A 16,128-nucleotide genomic window follows, 5' to 3' on the forward strand; every position below is an offset into this window, starting at 1 on the left:
GTCTCTAGTTCTGTCCTCAGCCAGGCTATATCCTCAGTGCAAGTCACTTAATAAGAATCAAGGCAGGAAGTTGTATGATCATTAGCCATTCCCCTAATAATAGCCCTGGGAGGGGATGGAATGCTGGTTCTGGTCTTTCGTTTGTTTTGATCTTTCGGTAGGGTCCTTTGAAAGGACCCCTCAATGAGGTGAGATCATCGGAGACATTTTCCATCCCCCTTTATTATTCTGCTTTAAGAAGAAAGATGAAAAGTACCAGAGGAAATTGCATTTAGAACTCCAAAGGTGAGAGGAGTGAACTCTCCACCCCCACATGATTTGATTTTTAAGCCCCGGAGAACTGGAGGCTATAGAAGCCATGACCTTTCAGCTTTTTCTCGAATCAAAAACCAGCCAGTCGTCCCTGCAGCTTCTGGCCAAACTGTGCCAAGTTTCCCAGATGATTTCTTCCTATCCTCATTCCTCCTTGAGGCCCCAGTGTGTCTGCTATAGGACCCATGGTTGCCATCAGGGGCATCTTATACCTTTGCCAACTAGTAACAGGATGAGTAGACATTTTGTAATAGAAACAGCCAGCATGTAACCAAGCTTTGAACTGGAAGCAACAGTTCTCTTGGCTGATAATCATATGCCTAGCATTCTAAAGTTGGAGTCAGCTTGCCATTTTCTGTAGCCTTCTCCATCTCCGTGATGGAGATCCACAGGCCAAAAAATACAAGCGGAGTTTTCATTTCTTAATCCAACATGGACTTCAAATAGCTAAGAAAAGGAGGAATAAAGAGGACCCTATAAGCTATATGAAATTTAACTAGATATAGACCAACCACGCAGAATAGGAGGTAAGCATATTCAATGAGAGACTGAAAGGTTGTGATATACAGCCATCTCTACCACCATGTCACTACAAGGCCTTCATGGGTTTATTCACATCTCTGGGGCTCAGGTTCCTCACCCATTGAACCAGAGCTTAGACCTAAAGAATTTCTAACACCAGCTCAGTTTTAACAGCTAATAATGCTAACCTGTGATAGGAAAAGTTGACCTTGGTGAGCCATCACAATTAAGGAAAAGTCAGAATCCTAGAGAAGGAGATGGAGAAAAGGGAGGAAAAGAGGAGGAGATGGATTAATAATTCTCCCTCTCTCACACACACACACACACACACACACACACACACAGAGAGAGAGAGAGAGAGAGAGAGAGAGAGAGAGAGAGAGAGAGAGAAACAATGGCAAAAGAAGATGAAGTCATTATGTCTGTGCAAGAGAGCCAAGGACCTGGGTGTGCCTGCACAGCCCACCTCATCAAGGGAGCTGAAATGGAACAAGATTGTGTGTCATCAGTTCCAGGGAAAATCAAGAAACATCAATGGAAATCCAAAACTGCCTTTCTTTGGAACTATTTCATCCTGTGGAACATTTTTATAAATAGTATCGGCAGCATCCCCTAGAATCATTTAAAGGAATTTTAAAGTAAGGAAGGGACTTCAAAGATCAGCTCAGCTGACCTTCTGGAAAAGGGTTTATAGACCCCTTTTGTTAAGTAGAGAGCCCCACCCCAAACTCTGTTTTGAAAAGACTGTGCATCCCACTGTCTTCCCAAGACCCGTGGCAAGCTTGACTCAAAGCTTCTGAACATGACTGACTTAACCTCTGCACTGGGCTTTTTAACAGATTCCTTTAATATCTGCTCCTTCCCACACTTAGTTTTGTCCCTGATGAGGCAGGCAACATCACTCAGCACCCATCCCAAGTGCCCAAGTTTCCCATAAGGGACTCAGAATGACTTGAAATGGGCAGACACTTTAGAATACACACTCACAGGAAAACCCAAGCAACAACCAGTCACTAGTGACTGCCACAAATTCACTGCCTAAAGTCGAGACCCAGGCTGCTCTACTCTTCCTCTGTGCATGCCATTTTCAATTGTTCCCCACATATTGAATTCACATTTTCCCAGGGCTTCTTCTGGAAGGTGACTGGCTGTCAGTCTCATCAGGGATCACACACCTGTCCAAAATACTAGCCTTCAGATCGGACGTAATGGGTAAAGGGGACTTGGTAAGGAGAGGAGATGGTGTTCACAGCACCCACTTAACTGTTCATGAACAGTGAGGAATGATGCAGCATGGTTCCTGGTGACCTCAGACCAAACCAGAACCCAGAAGTCATTTATACAGGACATCAATTTGTAGAAGAATAGCAACATGGCAGCAGAGAAATATAAGCAAACTTCTATGGATATTTAAATTTCCCCTTCTCCCAACTACCAACACCCTATCTCTAAAGAGGAGAGATTCATCCCGAATATCCCATTGCCTTCCACTGGGAGCCAATCAGCTCCTCATAGATAGAAAACTCTCATTTCAAAGGAGAACTTAAAGTACCCAGATTGCCTTGCCAGTGATCTGGAGCCTAAACAAACTATCCTTAAATACATTTTTATCTTTAAAATCTAGTGTCAGAGCAGAGCTATAGATTATGGGACAAGAGGCCATTAGAGAATCTTTTCAAAGGGTTTCTTCAGAGCATCAGTTGAGAAAGGTTTGAGTTCCCCTTTGTCCTTTGCTCTGGAGAAAAAAAAAAATATGGGACCCATGAGAACAGTGGATACACCAAGCTGGGGACTTGAAAAAGAGCAGTCAATGATCACATTTGACAATGCTCCTGCACCATAGACTTTTCTTTTTCCTTCACCCAGGATTTCCAGAAGGATGAAGACACTTCCCTAGAATATGTGCTTTTCTAACCCTTGCTCACTTATCACAAAACTCCTATTCAAGCCAATTCCTTGGTTGTGTTTCTTTTCCTCCAAAGAGGAACATCCTTCTGTTCACTCTGAAATGTCCATAACAAGACTCTAAAGGACTCAAATAATCCAATTTCAGTTCTAGAGATGGGATAATGCTAGCGTACCTCTAACTTGCCCAAGCTACAAGAAGGGGTTTGGGAGCCACTGAGACAGGGGTGGATCTTTAAGGTCTATCCTCCCTGGGCTGCCCACTTTCATTCATATAGCAAAGTAATCAAGGTTCTCTCTTCTGGAGAAAAGGGGACAGAGTTGGCTTCTGGCCCATGACTTGTGACTTCTCTTTTTTATATCGCTGGGTCCCCAGAACAAACTTCTGAAGTTCTTTAACTGCTTCCCTAAGCCTTTGTTTCTTCCACAGCCCAACTCTCCTCCCATAGGTGATAGTATCTCTCCTGATAGTAATGCAGTATTTTGGCACCATTAGGCAAAATGGGGACTCACAGAACAAATGAAAACTATTCCAATTAAGTAGGGAAACCAACTCCAGCAGGACAGGTATCACCAGAATGAAAGAGCGTTCCTGTTTACAGAGGATGTGTTGATGCATACTCAGTCCCCTTTGGAAAGAGTGGCTTTGGTTCATCCTAACTAAATCCATACTGGATTTAGATAAAGCCAGTTTTGTGTTCTCCAAGCTCTGAGAAAATAGGAAGAAGAAAATAAAAATGTAAGTTATATAAAAGAAGCCAATAGAGTTTATAAAACAAAAGCAAATCTTAGAGATGGCCCCACAGGGGAAACACAGAAACCAGGAGAGTGGCCACAGTAAAGGCAACGGAATGGCAATGGCTTCTGAGTTCACACCTCCAGACAAAGTTCCCACAGATTCGACCCTTCTCAGGACCTGAAGCCTTACCCTTCAGAAGCAAGAAGCAGCAGAGCTTTCTGTGCTGCTCAACCAATCTTGCCTCAACCTCGTCTCCTTCCCCAGTGAGCACGGCCTGGTTTGTCATCTCAAGCATTTCTGATTTATTTTTCAAGGTCACTCCTTGCCTGGAACATGACTTCATTGCACCTGCAGCACTTCGTTGTCCAAATGTCCTTGGAAACCCTCACAGTTTTTGGACAGTGTTATTTCCAAACAGGAAATCCTCCCTCTTTCCACAGCTTAAGAAGGCTATTGCAGAGTATCCATTTAACACAGCCCTTGTTCCTAAGACCCCCTCTATAAACTTAGTAGAACAGCACCCTATTATTTGAACTGTGAGACTGGGCTATCATTCAATTTCCAATTAAGAAATATTTATCCCTTTCAAAGCCCCTTAATGGGCACTTTCCTAAGTACAGTCCCTGGCTACTTGCTCTTGAGAGAAAGTATAAGAATCTTTGAGGCCATACTGAGGAAGCCTGGGAGGGGTTAGTGTTCAGGACCAGATACATGGATAAGAACTTGCTTCTTCATGTCAATGGTTTCACAGTCCCTAGAGAAACCTACTGCCTTTAAACAATCCTTCACTGAACACTGACACACTCAACCCTGTCTCCTAGGTAAATATTTAAAAAACGATCCTTCAGAGCCAAAAGAAATTCTTGAGGTCACCTAACATGACCCTCTCACTTCATACACAAGTAAAGCAAGGCTGAAATGGACAGGCAGCTTGCCCTAGTTCCCACAGCCAATGAGGCAGAGAACTAGGGGCAGACCTGGTACAGTATTTTTTGTTTCTATTTTGTCTCTCCTTTAACAGAGACTGAGGAAAATGTACTTGTTGTACACCTATTGATCAGATTCTGTGCAAAGGGTTTCACGTCAGTTACTTTAAGAAATTCTCATCACAACCCAAAGGTTATAAATGAGGGAAGTGGAAGTATAGGATTGTTATGTAACATGCCTGACATCACACAGTTTCTGAGGAGAGTCATCATCTCTAATACAAATGTCCTTGACTTTTCCAGTTTGTAAAGCTGCTGACACGGTGAACCATGCAGTCACCATCTTGGATCTTAGTCATTCTCATGGAGGAATTTCTAATCCCATCATTCTCTCTTTTTCCTTTTAACAGATGGGAATTCTTGCTTCTTTCCCCCATGCTACATACTCCAGGGGAGCCTCAACCCCACTGTCAGAAGTAATAAGAAAAGCCTGTTTAAATTTTTGAAGATGGGGTCAGGTTACAAATGTGGTTTCCCACCCAGTCCTGGGACAACACAGTAGCCACCATCTTTTCTAGCATAGACCTCTTTCTCAGCCTAAGGCAAAAGACAGAACCAGGATCAAGGAAGGAGAGACCACGGGATTAACACAGTATAAGATCCTAGGGTGTCAGTTTGACCCTAGAATTTGCAAAGAGTTGTGAGTGTTCAAACAAACTATAAGTAGCAGGAAATGCAAACATTCTATGAATTTCTAGGCTAAAATCAGCAGGGTGCAGGCAAAATTCACACAATACCCTCCCAGACTCCCAGGGTTTCATGAAGGAACACATCAGAGGACATTTGTGAAGGCTGGAGCTACACGAAGACAGGAGAGAAGGTCTGTATTTATTCCCTTACTTCTTTCTCCCACCCCTTATTCCAGTGAATAAGAAGTCTAGGAGAACAAGTGACTACAACCCAGACTAACTTTGCCACCTTAGAGGATGACTTAGAAAGATATCAGAAACTTGGTAGTTTCAACTATCAGGCAAAAACTACAACACTGAACCTTTACTCCTCCTTAAAAGTTCAAGTTTGAAGGACTAGATCTCCCTGATATCCCCAAGAAGGAATTCAGGTCCCCTCAGAGTGGTGACTCCTCGGTGGCACCTCAGACATACCTTATATACACCAAGTCCCAAAGTTCCTACAAAGCTATCCTCCAACACAGAAATCCTGTGCCAGCTCCTTTCTTCACTACCCCCACCTTAAAGGCCTAGGCCACTATGGAGGCTCACAAACTAGGGTCAAAATCTGTGAGTCTAACCCCTCCTGCCTCTCCTTACCATACAAGTTCTTCCCTCCTATATTAATTCTTTCTCTCTCTCTCTCTCTCACACACACACACACACAATCCCAACCCCAAGTACCTTCGAGCCTATTCCCAGGTACCCTAAACAAGTCACTGTGACTCTGAGGGATTATTACTTAGGGCTCCAAGCAGATGAAACTCAAGCTGATGGCTTCTCAGTTGTCATCCTGAGAAATCAAACACCAAATCCTCCAATCCCTCCGAATTTGAATTTGTGGTTTTAACCTTTAGTAGCCTTTTCAGGTAAAAATAACAAAGACCAATTTACTGACTTTGTAGCTACACTGTACTTGAAAAGGCTCTTGCTTAAAATGAAAGGCCAAAGGAAGAAAAAAGAGGAAGAAAGGGGGTATATGAGTATGCTCGTCAGGTAATGCACACTCTGATGAAGTCAAATCAAAAGTTAGAGAGGAAGGAAGAGGAAGATCCAGCTTATCCCATCCTATCATGGCACTGTAGCTCAAAGACTGGAATCTGCTTGTTAACCATTGTTAACTAGTATTTTTAGTCCTGGTTGCTTTTAGCCTCTGTATAGTTCCTTTTTTAAACACATTTTCTATACGTTAATAAAAGATCCTGAAGGAAAGGTATGTGTCCTCTCCATTCTTTGGGGAATTATGGAGGGATGCCTTTTTAACCCTGGTTTCTCTGGGTCCCCTCGCTTCAGCAGTTGCCAGGCTATATCTACCCACATTCCCTCTGCATCACCCTTGGAAGCAAGCTGTCTTTGATCCTAGTGTCCCTGCTCATTTTTTCATGCCCCAGACCCACTCTGTTCCTATTCTGCCATTGCAGCCTTACCATCTCTCTCCTCCCCATCCTTCCACTCCCTTGAGCCTCCTGCCTCCTTTCTTTGCACCTCTCTTCCTTTCTCACCTGCTCTCTCCATCCCTCAGAATTCTTAATCTCACTCTTTATTCTACCATCACAATAGGTCACTAGCAAATGGCAGGCTCTGGTCCTATCTATGGTTTGGTGTCCTGGATCAGTTACCATGGCATTGGTCCAGTCTACTTTCCACCTGGTTCCCTCCTGGCACCTTCAACCCTGTGACAGCCACATCTCCAAATCTCTAGTGCCACCTATGGGTGTTAGCTGAGACTATTTGAGAGTCACAAAGTTCTAAGCCCTCTTACCTTTCCTTAGTCAGAGCCCTGGCCTGGCCTGGTTTCATCACTCCAGCTTGGAACTAGTTCAGCCAGTTTACTACCAGCCATTCTAATGGTGGCTCTGATGGTCACCTTTGCCCCCACTTGGTCACCTATGAAGGCTTTCTCCCTTTACCTTTGTATGATTGCACAGTATAAGATCAACTCTAACCTCCATTTATACTAGGTAAGACACTAGCTGGAGGGTAGTCCCAAGAAGGTGGTGACAAGAGAAACACCCTGTGCAGTTCCCTGAGGTCACAATATCAGAAAGTCTCAGGGTAAACGGAACAGAAGACCACACTAAATGCAGCAAACCAGAAGGGCTCTGCCCCACTGAGAGGAAAGAGAGTTTGTAGGAGCCTGGCTAAGCGAGGGTGAAGCGGCCAGTTCCCATGATAATGCAAATTGTCAAAGTGGGAAAATCGGCAGAGTATAGACACTAAGCCAGAAGGGGTTCGGTATGATCGTTTCCTGACTCCCTGGGACCACATGAGAGAGTATGAAGCCTCAGCTCTCCACAGGCAGCTACCACAGGCCATGCCTTGTGAAATCCCCCAAACCCCCATGGAAGAGCAAACTTTCTTTACATTCCTTGTTAAAATGGAGAAATAGTATTTGAAAGAGGGGACTAAATTACATTTCCAAGAATCAGCCAGGAAAAAGGATTTATTACTTTTTGTTTTTCTGGTGCCAACAGGCTTCTTTGGACATCTGGGCCATCTTCTGATCCCACTGGAGGAGATCTATATGAACAGAAGATGTGGCTGTAAGGGCACTTCCTTAGCCCTCACCCTGTGTCCCATTTCCTATTTCCTCAACACTACACACTTCCACCCCCAATCCCCAGGTTCTGGAATGTCAATCAAGGAAGGCCTTTAAACAGCTACATTTCCTGGCTATGCTTTGAATAAACCACCTGTATACCCAGACCTCAGAATTTTGTATTAGAGGAGTGATTACTATAATACTGAAATGGAAACCTACCATTTGAATCTCATCTCTCTTGCCTTCTGGAAACAGAAGTAGAAACTAAAGGGATCTAGTGGAACCTAAAGGAACTTCAGTAATTAGTATTTATTCTGAGAGGGCTGAATGTTAGCATTATGTTCTAACTTAAATGGGTATAATTCACCCATTGCTTAAGACCTCTGGGTACATTTACAACCATCTGAACACAGATTTAATTATTGCTGTGTTGTGGGAACTGCAAGCTGCCACGGGTAAAATTAAAAGTGGATTATTAAGCAAGAGAAATCTTCACAGCATTAGTAATCAGTGCAATTACCCGGTATCATCGTCTCTCCCATAATACCCTGAGTGGCCCTGGGGACCTGTGCTGCTGCACTTGTCATCCTGCCAGTCAGCTATAAGATATCATCACAAAATGAGATGCATCTCTCCTTCCCTGTAACAAGTTCTCAACCTGTAGGTTGTGACCCCCTCCCATATGTGATATGGGAGAATCACATATCAGATATTTATTTTGGGATTTATAACATAAAAAAATAGTTATGATATAGCAACAAAATAATTGTATGGCTGGGGTCACCACAACATGAGGAACCATATTAAAGCATCACAGAATTAGGAAGGTTGAGAAGCACTGAAGTAGAATGTCCCAAACCGCCTCCGTTTGCAAGAAAATGAATATGCATTTCACTCTGAAACATACACATAAATGTGTATCTTGTTCTTCTTCACTCATCTAACCTCTTCTCTCAGTCAACAAATACCTATTTTATAGCAAACCCAGTGCTGACTCCGTTAAACAAATGGAGACTATGGGCTGGGGAAGCAGCTCAACAGTCACGAGCACTTGCATATTACCTAAGTTATCTAGCACCCATATCAGGCAGCTCACAACTGACGTCTGCACCCTTGAGTGCACAAACCCATACTCACACACATTCACACACATGCACATACATAATTAAAAATAATCCTGTTTTTAAATAATAGAGACTTCCTGGTGAGTTCAAAAGGCCTTCCATCCCTACCCCTTGAAGAGATTTGTGTCTCCTTTTCTGTCTGTTTATCTGTCTCTCTATGTGTGCGTGCATGCCTGCGTGCATGTGAGAGATCTTTCAGTGAAAAGGGATTCCTTTATTTATACCCTCCTTATATACTTATTGAGTCCATATTAAGTACTGGGACTTTGGGTACCAGTGTGTTATAAAATATTCCCCTAAGAAAAACAGGGGGAAAAAAGAAACAGTGCTAGCATGATAAAACATAGTGATGATGATAAAGGTCAGACGGATAGATAAGAATTGTTCTATGTGACCATGGATGTTAACAAGTCTCATGATCTGTCATCTACCAGCTGGAAACCCATGAAAGCCAGTGGTGTAGTTCAGTTCAAACCTGAAGGCCAAAGAATCAGGAAAGCCCATGACGATCCCAGTCCAAGGGCAGGAAAATACCAAGGTCTCAGTTCAGCAGCCAAGCAGGAAGGAACAGGAGGCCAAGTCCTCCTTTCTCTGACTTTCTGTTCTATTCCTATCATCAACTAATGAGATGGTACCCACTCACACTGGGAACTCATTCATCTAATTATCCAACCTGCCAATCCATGCCTGTCTCCTGCAGTAGCACCCTCACACACACACGTGGAAATAACTTTTTATCTGGGCATGGCATCATCAAGCTGACACACAGAATTAACCATCACATTATTGGCTGGTAGCAAACTACATAGGAATGGCTCCTTTCCCATAGATGTTCCTGTCAAGGGGACATCATAATGCCGACTAGAGTTTTAGCAGGCTGGTTTGCAGGTCAAACGCTTACTCTTTTTGCCTCTTCCCTTTCCTGCTCATTTTCCCTGAAATTCCTTCTTTCCGATTCAGATACTTCACATGTATTTAAGTCCCCTTGCTCAAAGCTTGTCAAATAAAATAGAGCAAAATTTCCAAACTTATGTTTATGTGTTCATGAGGAACTGAAAAGAGACACGCAGTATAAGAACTCAACTAATTAGGATAAGCGTTGTCATTTCAATATTGAAATTTCTTTTTTAAAACTCAAGACACATTTCAAACATTTCAAACACTGAGAAAAGTGGCAATTAAGGATCTCCTTGTCTCTGAGAGCCAACAGAACCTTCTCCAAGGACTGATTACACCCATATCCTCCTGATGGGAAAGAGGGGGTGTCCTGAAAGGTGATGACACTGTTAATGTTGATGGCTTTTAAAGCTTCAAATAAAAAATGCTGTCATCAGAGATCACTGCCAAGTGTCCCTTCACAGCTGTGTGAAGTCTGTGGATCTGCTCTTCATGACAAGCAGTTCTTTAGAGGCTTATGGGAAACAGAAATGACCAGAAATGTAGTAGCAATTTTAAAAATTCAATTTGCTAGCTGTACAGGAAAGGTTAAGATTTAAAAAAAAAAGTGTGTGTGGCGGGAGGAGAACTGGGAGAGGCAGTATGAGTATTACATAGATTCAGGCAATACTTTTCTTGACTTGGGGTCTACATGCTCACTTTTCATGACTTAAATAACACTCAGAGTTGCTACCCTGAAAGTCTTGGCAACAGTGAAAATCCAGGTTCTTAAAGGGAGCTCAAAAGGTGGGCCTATTGTCAAGAGGAGTCATTAAGGAAATCCACATAGAGCTACTACTGCCCTCCTAGCCCATTCCCAGATCCCATCACAGCCCATTTAAAATATGAAATACTTGAGAAAATGTATTTGCAACTCATTCACCCTTTAAAAAAGGTTCAAGTAATAACTCAGTTTTAAATGTCCGGGTTCATGAGAGTTGATGTTCACTGAGATAGTGATATGGATATTTCAGTCATTTCTTTCTTTGTCTTACAATACTACCCCACATTGTAAGGTGTTTAGCCACATCCCAGGCATCTACTCATCAAGTTCTGGTCATCCCACTAAGTAGTAACAACAAAATCTGTCATGGCCAAATGTCCCCAGATCACTCTCTACTGAGAGACACTGTTATACAGCATTTTTATGGAAGAAAGAAAACTTCTTTCCAGACCATGTTGCTCTATAAAGCAACATGGTAGGAAGTGGTAGTCAGTCTACTTCAGATCAAAACATGTAAGGTGCCCCCCAGTGGAACATGATTATAGTTTTTCTATTGAGTTTATTTTATATAGTTTATAAATGTTTGAAAAATATGGAGCTGTGTTTTATTTATTTTTACTCCCTTTTGGGGGAATTACTCTGGGTACTTTTGTGTTCCAGTATTAGATTCTGGGTTTGGGGTGGAATTTAGAAGATGGTGCTCATAGAATGTGGGTTTGACTCAGACTCTTTAATTTGCCATGGTTCTCCTGGAGTCACCTGCATTTCAAACTAAGTGTTACTTGTAAATTAGACCTTTGGCTCCGTTGCTTTCTACCTGATGAACAACAAACAATAAATGGTAGAGATTGTTTGAGGGCTCCAACTACTGTTTCTTTAAAAGAAAAAGTTCAGCTCTAAAGTTAGAAGAAAGGATTGCTTTTCTTTTATAAAATCTCAAAATGTTACCTACATCCAAGATTCTGCTCAGCAGAGACAGGAAGGCCAGTGTGTCCCTTGCCTATGGTCCCCAGACAGTACACATCTCAGTAACACACCTAGATAGGGATCCACATCTCAGTAACATTCCTAGAAAGGGCTCAATGATGAGAGGGAAAGTGAAAGGTCATCAAGTGCCACACCACACAGCCTGAGTACCGAGCTTGGCAGAGGGTGTCAGGATTGAAACACTTAACAGACTACTACAAGAAGTGAAGAGGAAGCTGCTGCCATTTATTATAGAAAGTAATGGGCTTATATACCAAAGCCAGGGGATGGGCTAAGCATAGGAGAAAGTCATGTACCACCCACACCTGGGGTCAAGGCATGGGCACTGTGCACCACAAAGTTCTGAGAACAACCTTGTTTGATCAACCTTGAGAGCAATGGAGTTCTGGGTGGGGAGGAAGAGAGCTGTAAGGAACAAGTACTTAAATTTCCCCAACAATCAGGCACCCAGCCTCAGGAAGCCGTTAAATGTGTCCCAAGTATGGAGATGGGTCAAAAGAGTAATAAGATCATTGACCATGTGAAAGATCCACTGCCCCTTAGCATCAGGTAGAGACTCTCCCCACACTAATTCCCCAACTCAGACTCCCAGCAAGTACTGTGGGGCACTGGGAAAAGGCTCACCATTTCCACTTGTAGATTTTTCAAATATTTTCTTTCCTACTGACTCAGCCATACTTCCAAGGCTTCTTGGGTCCAGTGCTGTGTTTTGGAAAACAGTAGTAACCACCACAGCCCTCGTGCCTTTTTTTTTCTTTCTTTCCACCCCCTCTTACTTATGTTTTCACATAAGGTCCCACAAGGCTCAGCCCAGCCTTTACTATGTATACAAGGCTGACCTTGAACTCACAGTCTTCTTGCCTCTACTTCAGCTGGGATTACAGGCTTGCTCTATTGTGCCAAGCTGTGACAGTTCTCCAAGCTGTGATAAGCTAGCTGTGAAGGTTTTATGTAATTGGGAGACAGTTAATATGCCAGCGGGCCTGGAGGCACTGGCCATTTGTTTCTCTTAATCACACAGGAGGACTGGCCCTCAAGAGAACATGATGGTGCCCCCTCCTGCTGTGATGTGTATAGCCACAGAGCTCAAGGCATGGAAAACTGGGGTCCACATCTAACTGCTACAGGAGATATGTATGCTGCTCTCCCCACATTCTGTTGCCATAGGATCTTGGTCTAGATGAATAGTCACTGAAATCAGCTCACTCCTGTTAGGGTCTGGCCGAAGCCCATTCCCAGATCTCCCAGATGGTTTTTCTCTTCTAAGATCAAGCCAGTCTGAAAAGGCAAGACCTCAGGAAATGCTTAGTTGGAGATTCCCGAGCATCAAAAGAAAGATATGGGGTTTAAGGTCAAAGGGTTTCTGGCTAAGCCACTACTGCTGGTAGTATATCCAGGGTGGGTCTTTCTGACTTCTGAAATGCAGTATCCTTCTGTAAAATGAATAAAGATAGCCACTCACATAGACTTTCAGAGATATCAAGCATTATAATATATAGGAAGTACTTTGCAAAGGGCTTTTATTATAACTGGGAATATGATGGTTCAGTAGAAATTAAAAGATATCATAAACCAACCTCATGGCCCAGGGCTGTAGACAATTGGTAAAGTTCTTGCCTAACATGCACAAGGCCCTAGATTCAGTCATAAACCAGCCATGGTGGCATAGATCTGCAGTCCCAGCACTTGAGTGGTAAGGCAGTATGATCAGGTGTTCCAAGTAATTGTAAGTTCAAAGCCAGCATTGGATATGTGAGACCCTGAATCAGAAACAATACCACCCCAAAGACACAAACAACAACAAAAAGCCAAATCATGGCCAGTGGCAAAAGAGCTTGCCACACCAACCTGACAACCTGTGTTCAGGAACCCACAATAAAAAATAAAAGTCAAATATAGGGATACACATCTGTAATACCAGCATTTCTAGTTAAGATGGGGGCAGGGGAAGAAGAACTTCCCAAAAGCTTGTGGACCAGTCACAAATGACAAGAGAGCCAAGTGACTCCTAAAGTTGCTACACACACACACACACACACACACACACACACACGCATGCACACACACACGCACGCATGTCCACGCACAAGCACGCACGCATGCACACACGCACACACAGGATGGTGATTATGATGATGATTATGACATGATCATGAATGGAGAAAATCAGCCTTACATCACAAATACCTTCACATTGTCACAACAGTGTGATGGCCTGAAACTTCGCCCACATAGCTCCTGTGAGCACCTCAACTGCTTAAAGAAAATGCTTGCTATTAGTAGCTAGCTGATAGTTCCTTGAGAACGGGAAGGGGTGAGAATGGAGGAGGTGACAGAGATGAGAAGTAAGCCACTGAGAGAGGTGACTGTGCATTTATGAAAATTCACAGGATGCTCCACGGGATAAAAGGCTTGATAGCTTCCAATATTAGGAACACATTAAAGTGTATGTTTCCACAGCACAACTGAAAACTGTATTAGGCTTTTCATTTTAAACCACCAACCAGCTCCCTAATCATGACATGGAGACTTAGTTTTGAATGCTTGATCTAGCTTAGGCTCGGTTCTAGCTCTTTTAACTTAATGTGCTTCTCTTTACCTTTTGCTTTAGGGATTTTTACCTTCCTTACTTCTGTGTATCTTCCTTTCACTGCTTTTCCTGTCTAGCTGGCTGGTGGCTGCCTGGCTTCTGGGCCTGGGGATTTCCCTCATTCTCTTCTCTTATTCCTCTCTTTCTTTTTGAGCCTAGATTTCTCTTCCTCAGTGTCTCTGCCTGCCAGCCCCACCTATCCTTTCTCTGCCTATTGACCACTCAGCTGTTTATTAGACCAACCAAGTGCCTTAGGCAGGCAAGGTGAAACAAATGTGTCACATCTTTACATAGTTAAACAAATACAGCACAAACAAAAGTTACACATCTTTGCCTAGCTAAAATAATATTCTACAACAGAAAACTTCTAGGCAAGGAGTTCAGGCTGGCTTCTGTGGACCTGTGAGTTTCTGAGACGTTGGGTGGAGTGTTTAGAGTTAACACTGCATTGCTCATGTGGCAGAGAGTACCACTCTGCCCATTCCCCCCAAAAGGAGCTCATAATCTTAGTCCCAATTCTACATAAATGTGAAACAGATATTTTTAAGCATCTTCATTTACAAAGTTATTCTGGATTCTTCTCATGTCTCAGCAGAGTCTTGTCCTCAGTCTGCATAGGAACCTCACATAGGAAAAACATTTATTCCTATACCCCAGAATAGATACAAAACTTCCCACTGGTAGAAGCATAGCCTCTTAATATTCCAACCTTGATCTTATTTCTACCTTTTTGTGAGTGACCTAGGTGCTGGGTACTCACTTTTATCCCTCTCTTTGCTCCAATGCACTAGGCTTAGGAGACAATTAGGAGATGCATATGATGCCAGCCATGAGCCCTCATAATTCTGTCAGGTGCTGTAAAGAGGTCCAAGGTCCAAGCCACAAAAATGCAGAGTATGCATCTTGGTAATAACTGGCACCTACAGACACTCATCTCTGCTAAGTGTTAACTGTAAAAAAAAGAGCAGAACCTATCACATCATCCTCACTCCTCCTTCACCAGGTGGGCACTGATATATTTGAGGCTTACTATATCCACTGTTTTCACTCTGCTGGTCTCCAAGCCACTGTAACAGATGCACAGAGGCATTGAGGCTCTCTGCTACAGTTCTCCCTATTGAGATTTACATACTGAAAGTGAGAGAGTACAGCGGCCTCATGCAGAACATCTGCCAAAGGCAGCTCCAGTAGGGGAAGAAGGAAAACAACATCCTCCAAATGAAGCATCTTGCCTGAGCTAAATTCTCCCACCTGGAAAATTCATTCCTTCCCTCATTTTTCCATGTAGTCGTTTGTTCACTCATCAGAAAAGCGAATGGAAACACTCCCTGTCGCTGGTACTGTGTGGGAAAAGAGGTGGAAAGCCAGTGAAGCAGAAACACTGATGGGTGGGGATGGGTACAAAGATGCCACTGAAAAAGAGTCCAGACACACTCAGATAGAACCCTGTCATCCACACATGAATTTTGATACTTTTCAAAGGAGTAGAGGGCCACAATAGGGTTCTGAGCAGGAGAGTGAGATGACCATGTTACACACAGACATGTTATCTTCAGATATACAAATGATGGGGAGATAAATTTCTGCAGGGAAGTCTCAAGTGATTCAGAATGGCATTAAGGTATCTTGGACTCAAGTGATTTTAGCACCGTTGTCATGTATATTTTAGAAGACAGGTAGAATTTGAGAGGCAATGAAATCTCACAAGAATGGAATATAACATCTGTGGGTAGATTTTAATCACCTGGCCAAGGATAAATCAAAGAACTCATTTTGACGATCAACTGTAGACACCTTTAGATACATAAGCAAGAGAGACGATGGCAGGGTCTGGGAACAGAGTTCATTGGTAGAGTGTTTGCTTGGCATGTAGAAGGGCCTGGGTCCCATCCTCAGCACTGCCAGGAAGAGATAGAGTGGCAGCTGTATATGTAGGAATGGAAATCAAAGGAGAGCCTTGGGCTAGATATACCAGGGCACCACATGTAGGAACAGCTGCTTGAACTTATAATCTTTATCATCACAAAAGGGCCACATGCATAGTAATACTTGGGGTTGGTTCAATATTGTATTAACATTTTCAAATAGGGGGC

This window comes from Phodopus roborovskii, unplaced genomic scaffold (assembly GCF_943737965.1).
Source record: "Phodopus roborovskii unplaced genomic scaffold, PHOROB, whole genome shotgun sequence".
NCBI lineage: Eukaryota > Metazoa > Chordata > Mammalia > Rodentia > Cricetidae > Phodopus > Phodopus roborovskii.